This window comes from Trichomycterus rosablanca, chromosome 7, assembly GCF_030014385.1.
Source record: "Trichomycterus rosablanca isolate fTriRos1 chromosome 7, fTriRos1.hap1, whole genome shotgun sequence".
Classification (NCBI taxonomy): Eukaryota; Metazoa; Chordata; class Actinopteri; order Siluriformes; family Trichomycteridae; genus Trichomycterus; species Trichomycterus rosablanca.
The window spans coordinates 29,009,264-29,021,220 of NC_085994.1; the positions used below are offsets into that span (position 1 = coordinate 29,009,264).

At 37.3% G+C, this 11,957-nt stretch overlaps 1 protein-coding gene across 1 annotated transcript in view; it reads right to left on the reverse strand.

The window, feature by feature from the left end:
* The window catches only part of gnb1a (guanine nucleotide binding protein (G protein), beta polypeptide 1a), a 44,234-nt gene extending 33,680 nt beyond the window's left edge, over nucleotides 1–10,554 (reverse strand). Inside the window, exon 1 of the mRNA XM_062999203.1 lies at nucleotides 10,185–10,554. The gene's annotated coding sequence lies outside the window, so the exon portion shown is untranslated. The remainder of the gene's footprint in view (nucleotides 1–10,184) is intronic.
* Nucleotides 10,555–11,957: the final 1,403 nt, after the last annotated feature.

An 11,957-nucleotide genomic window follows, 5' to 3' on the forward strand; every position in this document is an offset into this window, starting at 1 on the left:
ATAGACAGGGTCATTCTTTAAGTAAAAAGACATCATTTACCCACAGAACTTTTGACATTAAGCTATTCATAGCCTATCTGGCTAATAATAGGACTGAGAAGAGCAGTGTGTTGCCATGGAGCATTTATGTAGGTCACGTGCCGCAGTGTAAGAAAAGATGCCAACATGATATCAGAAACACCAAAGGTCTATCAACTCAACACAAAACAATTATAAAAAGATGAAGCCCCATGTAACTGATTTGGCCTTAAAATCCATTAAGGGGGTACAAAAAACAAAGCCCAAGTTGTTATAAAATATAGGCCTTTTATGGCATATTCTAGAGGTTAGTTCATAGTAAGTACGTTTTATATTACCGCTATAGTATATAATTTCTTTACATGAACCGACCCCTCAATTAGGAACACCATACCGGGGTGGGACCCATCTCGGCTCTCAGAACAGCCACAATGCTCTGTCAACAAGGTGTGGACACACATTTATTTGAGATTTTGGTCCACATATGGTGTAACTGCATAAACTAACAGAAGCTAATTTGACAGTTACACATCCATGCTAAAAAATCCAGATTTACTCTGTTGGACTTGAACAGGTTAATTCAGGAGGCAAGTGAAGTAGTTCTAATAAGATATATCAATTGTCACTATAAAGCTGTGAGCATGACTAACAACAATACTCAGACAGGCTTTGGCATTTTTAATGATGCTCAAGTGGCATTTCTATTGGACAGTGTATGCCAAAACTTGCACAACATTACACCACCACCAACAAGGAATTACATTTATATTATATTTTTTACAAGGTGACTTACAGTGGTAACCTAATGCAATCCCAACAACTAAGAATTAAGGGCCTTGTAAAAGGGCCCAGGAGTGGCAACTTTGTGGTGGTTGAGCCTGAACCAGTGACGTTCCACTGACCAAGTCACAAAACGACTAATTTAGTGGATTTTTGCCCATTTTCAACAACAGGATAGCAATACTTTTGTAAGTTTTTGTAAGCATGAATACGCTGTAGCCCAAGATTACTGTTCGCTTATAGTGAAACTAGACGTGGTCTCCTGCTCTTGTGGCCTACCCAAAAGAGGTTTGTTATTCATTCTAACATGCTTTTCTGTTAAGCCTGGTAGTAAAATGTGATTCAAAAAGTCATCCGCATGCTCAGATCTAGTGCCCTGAATGCTGTACGTAAAACCCAGTTAATCAGAGGTTTAAACCAGTCTGTATAGCAATAACCATGCCACAGTCAAAACCAACATAATCTTGTGCATCTTGTGAAATAACAATTGCTCGCTTTTTAATTGCACAAGTGATTGTGTCACACTAAATAATATCAGATATTTGAATAGAACGAACATAGAAAATGTAAATAAAACCACTTTGTAAAACAAACTTAATTTAGGGAACAAGAATATTCAACATGCAACCAAGTTTGGTTGGTGGTGAAAATTAATGAAAGTAAAAAGCTTTTTTTTACAAGTGTAAAAAAATCCTCATGTTAGTTTTGTGTCAAAAAAATCCAGGAATCTATTAGTGTTCTGTGCATCATTAAATACCAAGTGTAATTTTTAGAGATGGACCGATCTGGGTTTTTGGCACCGATTCCGATCTCCTTTCAGGGACATCGGCCGATAGCCGATTCCGATCGGGGGGGGGTTAGCAGTAAATAAACTTAAAAAGAGCCTCACAGTAAAGATAAACCGGAGCAGCGCGCGCGTGTGTGTTTGCCTTTAAAAGAGACGCAGTTACAGAGTTACAGAGACGCAGAGTTCACAGTATCGCTATAAGTGATTCATTGATTCATGAGTTGATTAGTTTTTATGTGAAGCGTAAGTTTCTCTTCTCAGTTATCTCTCCGTGTTTACTGTTAAATGTCGTGGTTTTAAATAAACACCAGCTACTACAGAACATTTTGTGTGACTCTCGTACATTAAATGAATAAACTTTTGCCTCGGATTGGCTCTGTAACGTTTTCTGTTCTCATCTACATCACAAGTAAGAACCGCTTCCGATTTACTAAAGTGAACCACGAGTTTATATAACGTGCTGATAGAATCGACTCAGATGTGACCGGGTTGAATTATCTTTTTAAAGTAAATATTACAATCAGCAAAATTACATCGTAAGAGCTTTCACCATGGTTTCTGTACGATTGTTGATGAATGGTGATGTGATGGTTGGTGCTTCGTAGCTCAAAGTCTGGATCAATCCACTGAGCTGTTAACTTAACATGGTCTTTATATATCACACGATCGGATCGGCTACTTTAAGGAAATATCGCAGATCGCATATTTTGATTAAAAATCGGCCGATACCGATTCGTAGCCGATCGATCGTCCCATCTCTAGTCATTTTAATGTATTAATAGACTAAACGTGCTTTATGTATTCAAATCATTACATGTACTAATATGCAGATCATAACACCAGTGAAAACAGCTGGCATTTAGTAGTAAAAGTCATGCACCTTAGACTATATGTCCTTCTTTAAAGAATCCTGTTAAACAGGAGTCTAAGCATGCAGTGAACTCACTGCCATTTTGATGTCTCTAGCTAAACTGGTTCCTCTACAAAGCACCTGTGTTGGCTGTACCCTAGCCATGAGACAGGTACTTAAAATGCCAACACTGCAAAAGATTAAAACTTTATTGACTCTTCCAGATCCGGCACCTCTACCAGTGACAGACAGCACAGATCATCTAAACGTAAAATCCAGAGGGTCCGAGGTTTCTTTGTGCTCAGGGATATGATGCGTCATTTCATAAAATTTACTTTTTATTAAAAAAAAGTATGAACTCTGGATTGCCTAGTCAAATATCTGACTTTTTTTGTAAACTAATTAAAGAAGCTCATATTTGACTGCATACACACAGCACAGCTCCAAAGCTTAAGACACTTAACTGAACTGTTAGATGCCAAAGATTCCTACACTAAACATTCTGCAATTATTATTTTGCTTAAAACACCTCAAAAACTGCACTTTGTTACACTTGACACATCAGTGGTTTGACAAAATACACTGAAATCTAAACCTTTATCCAGCACCAACCTCCACAGGCATCATATGCAAAGGTTTAGTAGGGCAGATACCACACTGTTGTATGCAAAAATCCTCCTTCACCATGAAGTTTGAATATTCAAAACTGTACCGTACTGTGTAACAAAGGGAATTGGGAACAGCTACATGCAAACTACTAGCAGACTAGACTAAAGGCAATGTTTAATTTCTTTGACAGCTTTCACTACACCCATGTTAGATATAGGCTTTTTCTGGGGGAACTTAGTATCCCAATGTGTGCAAGCCTCAATATCTGTTCATTTGATAGCCTGAAGTATTATAAAGGAGCTTCAGCCACACCTACTGCAAACAGATGTATATCATTTATATAAATTAATAGCTTACAATTTTAACACAACTGTTTGAGAGGGTTCTAGCATGACTGCACACAAAGTAAAGTCTATGATGAAATGGTTTTATGAGTTTGGTGTGGAAAAACTCCAGTGGACTACACAGTCATGAGCTCAACCCTATTAAACACCTTTGAAATTAACTGGAATATCAACTGTAACACAGGACATCTTGACCACACAAATACTGGTTTGACTAAATCGGGGGAAAATTCCAGAGAGACACACAAACAAAACCCTGTAAAAAGCCAACCAAGCAGAGTAAAAGCTCTTGTAACTGCAAATGCAAAGAGCAACACTATAATGCCCATGGGTTATGTGATGGATACAAGCTCATGTACCAACATAATTAGGTATATCAAGATAATTTTGGCCACACAATGTATATCCCTAAACTTAAATATATATTAGGGCTGCAACTAACAATTATTTTGAGAAATGATGAATCATTGAATTCTTCAATTCATTTTTCAGTTAAAAATGAATGAACAAATACTGTATTACAAGCCGAATTATAACTGACATTGTAACACAAGCTATGCTATAAAGCGGCACTATTGACATCATTGTATTGGTTTATTTGAGACAGCGTTATTATAAACTTACTGCCCTCCTCCCCATCCCCGGCCTCCTTCTATGCAGTCAACATGTATTCTCTTCAAGTGCTTGTGCATTACAGTTGTACTTCTGTGCAAGATCTGCCATGCCATTTCTGTATTTGTGTATGTGGGTTGGGTTTAGTATTAGAATAAACCTTCAATCATGTAGAAAATTAGTTTCCCTTCCACCCCATACAATTCTTTGCATTTGTACAATTGTTTGCATTTACACACCACTAAACTCATCCTGCATTTACAATATTGTCTTCTGACCAACACTGTCTCCAATGCCCAAAAGCTATAAAGCAGCCCAAGACTGTTGAGCATGGACATCAACATTATTTAAGAGTAAGCAGTGAAAAAGTCACCTGTCTGATCAATAGTACTAGACTGTATTATTAAAGATGCTACAATGTAAAATAAAGACCTAATCCTTGCATCTGGGTTTCAATTAAAAAGAAGAAACAGTGAACCATCCCCTCCATCGGATGTGAACGGGTCACAAGAAACATGAAGTGAAAATGAGGATTTCCAGAGACGCAGCAGAAATCATCCATTACCAAACATATCATTCTAACACTAACAGACGGCATTTTCTTCAATCCTATAATCCGAAAGAATCCTGAAAGTACATTTTGCAGTAATATTACCAAATAAAGATGTTTCTACTCTTTAAAAGTACTTTCAAAATCCCTGGTAATTAGGTTATCCAAAAATCAATCCAAGTATTCAAAACCCCTCAGATGACTAGAGAAAATGCTTCAAATAGGCAGTGGTAACTCCTATACCATACCTTTACATTGATTTATTTGTAATTATGTTTGAATCAACTTGGAAATAATACTTTAGCTTTAAGGCTAAAAGGAGTTGTATAAACTCTTTTTACACATGTTTGTTTACCCAGGTATTAAGCAGCAATTTGGGTAATTGGTGGTAAGGCAAGGCAAGGCATAGATATGGTTAGACATGGATGAATTAGAACAGGCCTTCTTGTTCAGCATTCGTACCTGACTTCAGAGAGCCTTTTTTGACTGAATTCACACAGATTAATGCCCATGGAATGGGATGACCAAAAAACGGTCAGTTGTCTATGTTTTGAGCTATTAAATGTCTATTACCTGCTAAGAGAAATACAAAATCAATTGATTTAAAATCCTAACATTACTGTACAGAACATTTAAATTAGAACTGAATCTGGTACACAGGCCTGCCTGAAAATATTCCTCTTGCATCAGGTTAGAAGCAACTGCTGAGTGACCAATTTCAAAACACTGGCTGTTGCAACTTACAAGAAAAAACATACACCTCTCATAAATAAAGTTGTTCAAAGCTCAAGTATACTTAATTAAAATGCTTTTAACTATTATTATATATTATAGTTAAACTATATCTGTTTAAACGTCTGTGCACATCACAAATACACAGACACACATGTAACATTACAAAAAAAAGAGAGGACATGGAAGCAGAGGGTTGAAAATGGGTGACAGGAAACACATGCTCAAGAGAAAAGAACTTCCTGCTACAGGATTTTACTGGGCGTTGTAATAATACAGATTGCTACCAGGGGCATTTCTGTTCAAGAACTATCTAGAATCTGTTTTGCACGCTAAAAACCATAATGTAAATAGCTCTTGTTTAATACTGACAGTTTTTTTAAAACGCTGACAGAAATTTGACATACCTGAATGATACCTAATTAAAGTCCTGTGACTAGTGCCCAATAAAATACATTTTATTCATTTTCAATTCTATTTTAATTTTTTTCATTTCACATCCAAGGTATGGACATAAGAACTGGGCAACATAAGACTGCAATACATCACCGAAATTCAACTGCACAATTAATACTTTAATTATTAAAATATTAAATAAGTGATTTAAAAGGTCCCAACAGGACGTCACTTTCTCACCGACACAAAAATGCTTTACTACATACTGGCGGCTTTGAGTTTGTGCCAGCTTGTGTTCTGAAAGGCAAGAGACTAGCACAGTTTGGCAACTTTTTAGTTAAGTAGAACCACCAATAAATTACCAGACTGTAGTACATGCTACTAACACAACTCTAAAAATGTAAAAGGCCAGGGGGCTTCGGTAAAACACACAAGCCCACCAATGCACCCACCTCTGACGTTTAACAACAAGACCGCCTCAGCGGTTCTCAATAGGACGTGGGGAGTGGCAGCGACAGCAACAAGACAGAAGTTCCAATTGGCTATGTCTGAAATGCCTTTTATAAAGGTTTACAATTTTAAAATGTAGTTCACTAAAGTAACAATTTTTAAACACTGACCAAGTCAAAACGTGCGGCATTTCATTAAACAAAACGGATCAAAAAAATTAACTACATAGAGTTACCATTGCTATGCTTTTCAGTTCATGAAACAGCAAGGTATCTTAGCTAGTCGGCTAAGAAAAAAAAGGACGGCACCACTTCACTAGAGATGCTTACTGGTTTAACTGTTTTCTAGTAAAGTTTAACACACTATCAAGTAAACCTCCTAGTCTTGTACACTTCTATATGCTAAATATATGCCTGTTGACCAATTTTCGATGCTTACATGTGCATGCGTGTTGTACTGTAACGAAGTTCCATTCTGGTTAGTGCATGTTAACAAGGAGGCACACGAACACTTGAAACATTAAGGAGTATTCATATGACCTACATGCGGCTAAAATTCATGTTGAAATCTCACACACAGTAGGAGGGGCACAGGGCCTCTATCCAATAACAAAATGACTTGTAAACCTAAGTGAAAGTAGTGTGTGAGGACAAGATATTATTTAAAAAGAAGGGCTTGTCATATCAGTTGCATTCATAACTGAGCCATAATACTAAACACTGAGGTACAAAGACAGCAAGAACTTAATCCTATTCGAGCTTTCAGACTAAAAATGGAGTGGGATAAAGAGACAGAGAGCAAGAGATGCATTAAAACAAATATCCATTACATCTAGCAGATCATTCTAAGCTTGTCATATGTTCCTCGCTTAAACCTGATTTACTTCATTCAATATTTAGCAGCACAACATAAGGGGGGAGGGGGGGGACTAGGATAACATGAATTAAAGCCAAGTGCCTGGATTTGGTGTACATAGTGTACCTCGCAATAAGCTGAAATCTTGGGACAAACTAGAAAAAGCAGTGATGGAAAGAATGATTTTGCAGTGCTACACCAAGTATTGAGCAATTAATGTCTTAAATCTTGACTTTGCCTATTTGTTTGTATGTCTCTTCCTAGAAGTCACTTGACATATAGTCACAAGAAGCCAAATATGGTTAATTTCAACAATACTGGGATTATGGATGTCATGATACTATAGTACTCACTTCGGATTGCCAACTTGCCCCTAAATATTGGATCAAAATTGGATCAGTGTCATTATCAGTTCAATTTTTAGCTTTAATATTAGCACTGTATTAACAAAAACAAATAATAAATCAAGACATCTCTAACAAGATAAATAATGCACAAACCTTAAATATGTGGGTTGATGAGCAATGTAGTACAATGTGTTTCACAAAACTGTCAGAAAAGTTAATGTTACATCAATGCTTTTGTACATAATATTCTTGATGTTTCACTCCAAATAGCAGTCAGATCAAATGTAACCACGTAACAATGGGTGAAATAAACACGGCCCCGATATCTATCCCACCCCTCCATGTTGTCCTAAATCAGCTGCCATTAACACGTCTAGATCGCTTGGCAGAAAAAGTACCACACAAATTCCACAAAGTTTGCCACCGCATCTGAGGCTAAACTGGAAAAAGCATTAGCGGAATATTGCATTTCCAAGTAACCATAATGACCTGTGCTAATGTGTTGATCGGGCAGTGAGAGGAAAGCGGCGGAGGAAAAGAAGAAAAGGCTGCGAACGCCATCTTGTTGGTTGCAGCTGCTTCAGGTCGAGAATACAGGGAGCCATTCACTGTAAGGGGATCAATTCAGTATTATAAACAAGCATTTTTCAGAGTGAATGAACTCGGAAGAGGAGTGGAGTTCGCGATCGTGAGCATAAAACGTGCAGAAAGCATTTGAAATGTATTATTATTATTGAGAATTTGGAGAAAAGCCAGTGTGTTAATGTGATCTCCGCGCTAAGGTGTTGCACAGTATGGCTAAGCGCTTTATGCTCTGCTGCAGTGAAGCCGTTTCAATGCAACAGATCTTTCGGTTTCTTCTGTCCTATCTTTAACACCCCCACCCCACCCCTCAAAAATACATATACGATCAATAATTGTCTTCTTTTTAGATCGCTAAGATTTACTTCCTTGTTGTCGCCATGTTTCCTCTAGTGGTGTGAACAACATAAGCTGAGATTTGAAGACAGGTTTAAAGAGATCGACCAAAAGCCAATTGGATTTCGTTTGAGATCTTATTTAACAGTTAGATAGATCCGATGCAAAACGCTAAACATTTTGTCGGAACTCGAGTACTATCTACTACAGTACTAGCAAATGGTTTGAGATAACGAGAAGCGCCCGACATAGAGCTGCCATTCACATTCCGATTGATGTTGCCATCATCGAGCCCAGCTATCCTTGACACTTTATTTTCATAAAAACTCGAATCAAAACAGTTCATCTCGACTTAAAAACGAGCATACATTTGAGATTAAGACGATACATAACGCTTGCACAAAATACAAGACATCCGTGATACATTCAGTCATCCATCCTTACCATATGATTCAGTGCATCCTGTTTACCACACCTTATACATTCTTGTGGTGCAAACGTTCAGATTCAACTTAAATGCACGATTCAAGCTTGACTAAAAATTACATTAGTGCAATGTGAAGCCAGACAGCGTTTTTATTTCATTAAGGGTTATATGATTTCCAAACATACGGCCCATATTTCTCCATTCTTTCCCCTCAACAAACATCCCACAGACTGCGGGCTGTACCAGAATCAGATAGCTAAGGGCCATAAAAAGTAGGGTGGTGGTAAAACTGGAGCTCGATCCATTTTCCTTTCCAATTAGTTGTCAATTCTGTCTAATGTCTAGTTGCAATGCATCAAGATTAGTCTTTGAATGCTCAGTGAACACCCCAGGTGTCAATAAGATGCATAATTATTTGATATTCATACAAAACTAGCGATGTGTGCAATAGCAGTACAGACTGTTATATGTTTAAACATACGAAATATTCAACCGGATCTGAATAACCACCCAAAAATGAACTGTCCCGCACAGTTGAACAAAACTACATAGAAAATGGGAAGAACAGCACCTAAACCTGGCAACAAATCTACCATACACGACTCCCTTACACTTCGCTGCATCCTGTTTAGAACCTGCTATTTATCCGTCTGCAATACACAAATACAAGCTACAACCTATCTGAAATTCTGGATCACAAGCAGGCACTCAATTAAATAGCAATGTGCAGTACGTATCCATAAGAGTTGATAATTTCAGGAACGTTAAAGGATGCCCAAATACACGCCCTTACTGTATCCCAAAGAAAAAAAAGTGATGTGTGGGCTGTGCAGCAGCATCAAACCAGAATATACACACGATCATGAAAAGTGTGCAAAATTCTCATGTTCATGTTTTGTTCTTTGCTGGTGCTTAAGGTGGATCTAATGTGTATAATTACTATGGAAGACATTTCTGTTCGTTGCGAATGGCTATTCAATTCCAAGATGGACCATCTTCCAGCCACCCCACTGTAATATACCAAATGGTGAAGTCGTGGATGTGAATTTATTTCCAACAAAAATGCATGTGCAATAACACGAACGAATCTCCTTAAAGAATCTCTCATAAATCACGTAGATTGATTATGCAAACAGAATGTGACTGATTAGAAAGGATATGTTGCTAGCTAACACAGGAGGTGCTGTGAAGCACAGTTCGAATGCTAAATATTTCAGGCACATGACTGTGATTTTTTTTTTTACACATATTCACCTCAGTTTATGCCAAACCTGTTAAATGCGAACGCATTTAAAATGAATATGTTAAAATGTATGTTTATTTTGCTACAAAACGTAGCAATTTAGCAATATGTTTACTAACTTTACCAGCAGCTTCCCCCAACCCGCGTCACAACCAGGGAAGTCAATCAACCCAATTAGCCACACAGCTAGCTTTCTGCTGCTTAACCCTACGAGAATGGTTTTCTTCACATAAACGTCACAATCTGCACCCAAAAAATCTCCTTACCCGTTCTCAGTCGTGGGAATCCGTGGTTTATATTGCATTGACTGGAAAGAGTGCAGATAAAGAGTCCCCCGTGTCTCTAGGACGAGCTTTACGGAGGGGCGCCACTCCCCGCAGCCAGCTTTCTCTACACCGAACAGGGAACACACACGCACACACACCGGCAACACAGCAGCGCACAGATAACGGCCACGGCTCACTAAAACAGCAACAGCAAACTCGACGTTTTACGACACGCTGACGGTGTTTCTCCGACCCCTATCCAAACGCAGTCCTTCTTCCAGTCCCGCTGTGCGTCTTTCTGCTCTCTCCTCAAAGAACTCTAGCTCAGGATTCGCTTCCTCCGGCCATCACACACACGCGCACGCACACACAGATGGGCGCGGTAACGGTACCCCTGCACTGCGCTCCGAGAAACCCCGCGCACAAGTTAGCCCACACGTCACAGCGCGCGCGCGCAACTCATAAAAGCCAAGCTCACAACAGCTAATGCTAAAACCAACTAATGCTAACCTAAATAGCTAACTAAAATTAATAAAAGAAAATTACTGCTTACTAACATCACTAAGTAAATCTAATACTTGCTAATAATTGCTGTCTAAAGTTAGCTAAAATAATACTAACTGAAATTAATGAGAGAATAAATTATTTGCTAAATTACTAAAATGAAAATTAATGCTAAAGCTAAGCTAATAAATGAAGCTAATAATATAATTATTGCTAAATAACATTACAAACAATTGCTTTAAAAAAGTCTACCTAGTTACTAAAACTATTGCTAACTGAAATTAATGATTAATAAACTAATGCTAGAATGAATGTACTAAATTACAACAATTTTAAATAAAATTCATAAAACAAAATAAAATAATTACCAATACATAAAACTAGTGATATCTTATATTACAGCTAACTGAAACTGATTTTACTAATGCTAATCAAATTTAATAAAACTATGAAATAAAACTAGTCATCTAAAGTACTGCTATTTAAAATTAGTAAATGATAATTAACTACAACTAATGCTTATCTAAATTATTGCTTACCAAACATACTAATAACTGAAAACTGCAAACGTAAATTACTGTCTAAAATTAATGATAGCTTTAATTAATGCTTATTACAGTGAATGCAAACTGAAATAAATTGCTAACTAAAACCAATGTTAACCACAATCAGCAATGACTAAACTTTCATTAATAATAATAATTAGAACTAATCCTAACAAAATTAATGTTAACTAAAACTGGAAAATTAAAACTCAATTATGTTTATAACTGTTATTATGCAGATTGCCATTTGAAGTAGTATAATGCCTTGGACAACAATCCACCATAGGGTAAAGCATAATGTCTTTGAAATATAAAAAGAAAGCCACATACACATGTAAAACCATTGACATGTGGATTACATGCAAAACTCCCAACTGGCAGTGACAGGAGGCAAGGGTTCGTGCTGTTTGGCATTTGCTCTACCAGCTGCACTTCTGTCCCACCCCAAAACATATTTAATTTTAAAGTGGTAGAGTGTGGCACAGCAATACGTGTGCTCAACACCAAAATATACAGTGAAGTCAAAGAAGTAACCACTTGTTTTAGTTATTTAATATGCTTCCAATGCATATAGTCACTTTAGCTTCCACCTTAAATACATATTCACATCTTGGTAAATCATCAGTTGACTGAAGGTTTATTAAAATTATTTAGAAGTTATTTTTATTAAAAATTAAATTTAAGATGTGTGTGCTAAGGGTGGCAGTGTGTGATGAAGGGAAGG